Below are 5,000 nucleotides of genomic sequence, written 5' to 3'. Positions count from 1 at the left end.
ACAACACACACACACACACACACATTTATAGATACATAAATAGATAGACAGATAGATAGACAGATGTACGCAAACTCTGTATGCTTCCGTTACTGAGGCATTTGATTTCCTATGCAGCAAGAAGCTGACTGTTCCGGGCAAATCCAAATTCATGGCGCCGTCTACGGTAAGTAAGTCAGCTCATGGTTTTTCACTTTAAAGTCTTCTATTTTTCACGCGCTTCAAATTTCCTTTTGCGGCGCCGATTCATCGACTCGCACGCACCTCCTAAGTTCACCTCCTGCATACATGAATCGCTTTACATAATATACACGGAGGTAAAATTATGATCCGATGTACGGTCTACCCAATAATACATCTGATCCCCAAAATTTTATGAACATGGTCCCTTCAGAGGACGTCAGAATCCCCCGCTTTATTTAATCAAACGTGACCAACAGTGAGCAGAGCCTTAATTACACATGCCTTACGATCCACACACACACACGACTCTGAGGTACACAAACTTGTCTTACAACGAACCCGGTTATACCGCCCTTTTTATAAATGACCCCTCGCGCCAGGTAGTCAGACAGCCCCCTTTCCCCCCCCCATGCCCCTCCCCCTCACCCTACCCTGTAACCCCCTTCAAATACCCCATACCCATCCCCCAATCCATACCCATACCCTACCCCCCCAAAAAATAGCACGTCGGGGGGCCCATCTGCGAAGGATGTAAAACGAGTTTCTCTTTTCTATGGTTTCGCTGCCCATACCTCTTTGCTAGTTGCCCATAGACGCTGTCCCTCTGACCTGAATTCCTAGGGTGGCGTCGACGGCGGCGGTGGGGAAAGGGGAGATGGGGAGAGGGGGAGAGGGGAGAAGGGGGGATGGGGAAGGGGGAAAAGGGGGGGAAAAGGGGGATGGGGAGGGTGGGAAAGGGGGGATGGGGGGAGAGGGGGAAAGGGGAGATGGGGAGAGGGGGAAAAGGGGGGATGGGGGGAGGGGGTGGGAAAAGGAGAGATGGGGAGGGGGGGAGAGGGAAAAAAGGGGGAGAAGGGAAAAAAAAAAAAGGGGGGAAAAAAGGGGAAAGGGGGAGAGGGGGGAAGAGAGAGGGGAAAAGGGGGGAGGGGAAGAAGAAGGGGAAAAGGGAGATGGGGAGAGGGGGAAAGGGGAGATGGGAGAGGGGGAAAGGGGGAGGGGGAGGGGGAAGGGGAGATGGGGAAAGGGGGGAGGGGAGAGGGGAAAGGGGAGAGGGGGGAAAGGGGGAGAGGGGGAAAGGGGAGAAGGGGAGAGGGGGAAAGGGGAGGGGGAAAAAATGGGAGGGAGGGAAGAAAGGGGAAAAGGGGAGAAAGAGGAGGAAGGGAAGGAAGAGGAGGAGGAAAGGAAAAAAGGAAGAGGAGGTGGGAAATAGAAAGAGGAGGACGGGAAGGAGCAGGAGAAGGAGAAGAAAGACGGGGAGGAGGAGGAAGGAGGATGCGAAAGAGAGGAAGGTGAAAGATAGGAAAGAAGAAGGAGGAGGAAAAATGGATGGAGGGGAAAAGAGGGGGAAGGGGAAAAAGGGAAAAGAAGGAGGAAGAGGAGGAGGGGAAAAAAGAAGGGGGAAAATTTTTTGGAAAAAATAAAGGGGAAAAAAAGAAGGGAAGGAAACTGCAAAAAAATAAGAAAAAAAGAGGGAAAAGTTAAAGAAATTTTTGGATAAGTTTATTTTAAGAAAGGGAAATAGAAAACAAGGATTTAAATAAAAAAGAATATAAAAAAAATGATTATTTTTTTTAAAAAATAATTTTAAAAAAATTTTTTTTTTTTATAATTTTTTTTTTTTAAATATATAACAAATTAAAAATAACCCCCCAAAAAAAAAAATAAAAAAAAAAACAAAAAAAAAAAAAATCAAATAAAAAAAAAGAAAAAAAAAGAAAAAAAAAGAAAAAAAAAAAAAATAAAAAATAAATATAATAAAAAAAAACCCAAAATTTTCAATTAAATTTTGATTTTTAAAAATTTTTTTATTTTTTAAAATTCTATTACCAATTTATGTAAAAAAATTTCCCCCCCCAAGGGGGCACTTTTTTTTTTTTTTTTTGGAAAAAACAAAACAAACCCCTTTTTTTTAAAATTTATTTCCCCCCCCCAAAACAAAACCCCCCCCCCCAAAAAAACAAAAAAAAAAAAAAAAAAAAAAAAAAAAAAAAAAAAAAAAAAAAAAAGAAAAAAAACAGAAAAACAAACCAAACCAACACACCAAATCGAATAATTTTTATTTTTAATATTTTTTATTTTTAAATTATATTATTTTTTTTAATTTTATTGTAGGAAAAATAAAGTAATTTTTTTTTTTATAATGTTTTTGGGTTGTGTGTGTGTGTGTGGTTGTTTTTGAGAGAAAAAGAAAAGGGGGAGGGGGAAAGGGAGAGAAAAAAAAAAAAAAAAAAAAAAAAAAAAAAAAAAAAAAAAAAAAAACCCAAAAAAAAAAACCCCCCCTGCCCCCCCCCCCCCCCCCCCCCCCCACCCCCCGGGAGCATTTAAGACGATGAACCATAAGTCAAAAAAGGGGAAGGGGGGGAGAAATCGCCATGGCGTGGGGGGGGGGGCTTCGGGTTAGGGGGAAAAGGGTGGAGGGGAGGAAAAAGGGAAGGGGGAATGGGGGGGGGGGGAAGGAAGGTGGATGGGGGAGGGAGGAAGGTGGATGGGGAGGAAGGAAGGTGGATAGGAGCAAAGGTGTCGGAAAGTTATTAACTTCATAGTGAAGTGGAAAAATAATTAATAAAAATATAATAAGAATAATAATAATAATAATAATAATAATAATAATAATAATAATAATAGATAGATAGATAAAAAAAGTAAAAAACATCATTAATCGATAGTGAAATACCCGCTTTCACATCGTCCATGCCATTCCCGTCTCACCTCAACGCGGATAGATAACAGTGAAAAGATAACGACAGAATGATGCTACTGTTCCAGTGTCCAGGGAGAGGAACCCGAGACCCCCGTTGCAATGAAATGACTGGAGGGGACGGACGAAGATTAGGTCAGAAGCCTGTTACCTGCGCCCCATACAACAAGGGATGTCACAGGAAAGGCGGTCGTGGGGCAGCGCTAGGGAAGGGTTAAAATCCCATAGAAAGGGGGTTTGGGAGAAACCGGGAGTCGGGGTCCCCTTAACCAAACAAATAGGCCTATTTATTTCAGACTAGAAGCATCTACAAACATAAGAGAAGAATAAAAAAAACAATACACAAAAAAATATATATACGTTAGGCTTAAGTAACTGTGACCTGTTTCCTTCAGACTACAATGACATCCAAACGAAACAAACAAAAAACAAAAAACAGTGAATAAATAAACAAAAAAGGGAAACAGAAAAACAAAACAAGAACAAGAGTAGCAAAACATAAAACAACAACAACAAAAACAGAATGATAGTAACATGCGACCGTGACATTCTTCCAAGGTAAACGCCGCGATTCCTGAGAACACGGGAGCATCACCCAAGGAGGCTTCGGGTGTCGGATACAGGACGTCGGCGACAATATTCCCCAAAGACGGAGCGAAATACCTCCTGTAGCTGCGGGCGGTGGATGTGGAATCGGTCAGAGCCTCCCAAAAGGGCAGGGTGATGTAACCACAGGAACACGAGTACCGCCTCAGCGCCCCGTCCCGGAATGGTACCGAGACACTGGAGGGACGAAGTGGTCCCGGGGGTGGGAAAAATAGAGGACATTATCACTCTTTTCTCCTTCTTCCTCCTGGCGATTCTCCGTTGTAATGTACACTAGATAAGGAGGAGTATGCGGCATACCTCGTGCGACGTAGCTGGGTCTCCGTGAAGAGGCATAGGGGCGGGGGAAGGGAAGGGGATGGGGAAGGGAGAGGGAGAAACGTGAGAGACCTAAAGGGTTAAGTAGGGAGAGGGGGAGGGAGGAGGCGTGTGGGAGCCTGAGGGAGGGGCAGGAGGAGGAGGAGGGGGGTAAGAGGAGGAGAGTGGAGGGACTGGGAGGAGGGAGGCGCAGGCGGGGAGGGGGAGGACCAGGTGTATGGGAGGATAATTGCCTGGAAGTCGAGGGAGGGTCGCGGAGGAGGGCCAAGAGAAAGCGCATCAACGACCACCTTGCACGTTGTCGCGGCAGGAAGAGGAGATGAGGAGGGGGAAGACGGGGAAAAGGAAATGGTGAAAGTAGAAAAAGAGAGAGAGGAAAGGTGAGAGAAAAGAAAAATTACCGTGATTACCTCGTCTTCGAAAGGTTCTAATCTAGTTTCATTCCCCCAAAAATAAGGCTTCGCTACGAACCGAAGCACCTGATCCCATCCCAACAAGGAAGATCCAATGATGCAAAGGGAACTGTAGTTGCAGGAAGCGCGTTGCAGGGTGTGGCGACGTGCGTGTGTACCCGGAAACACATACGCTACACGTGAATTATGGATCACGGCAGAGTATATGATCACCGACGGTTCAGCTGCCGAAGAAAACGAAAGATACGGAAAGTGGGAGAATCTGGGAGACTATTAAAACCATATTTTTATAACTCATTTTGTTACTGAATTTCTACTGTAAGATAAATTGTAATCGGGAGGAGAGAGAAAGCAAATACATAAGTAGTGTTGACATAATTATTTAAGTACGCATGTACATGTATACAAATGATGCAAATTCACTCACATGAATTAAATGTGTATGTGTGTGTGTGTGTGTGTTTCTGAGTGTGTTTGTGTGTGTGTGTGTGTGTGTGTGTGTGTGTGTGTGTGTGAGTGTGTTTGTGTGTGTGTGTGTTTTTGTGAATGTGTGTGTGTCTGTGTGCATGCGTGTCTATGTGTGTCTGTGCGCATGTGTGTATGAGTGTTCGTGCGTGTTCAAGATCCAACAACACATTCCCCATAATAACATAGAAATAAAGTGTATTTCCTTAGCCCGAAGCGCGACCAGGTTGGCGAGGTTACGTCGACCATTTTTTTTTCTTTTCTTTTTTTCTTTTTTTTCCCAGCCGCACTTTCTTGCGCGAGGGTCACGTAGAACC

This window comes from Penaeus monodon, chromosome 12 (genome assembly GCF_015228065.2).
Source record: "Penaeus monodon isolate SGIC_2016 chromosome 12, NSTDA_Pmon_1, whole genome shotgun sequence".
NCBI classification, from domain to species: domain Eukaryota; kingdom Metazoa; phylum Arthropoda; class Malacostraca; order Decapoda; family Penaeidae; genus Penaeus; species Penaeus monodon.
This window is presented reverse-complemented; position numbering follows the sequence as displayed.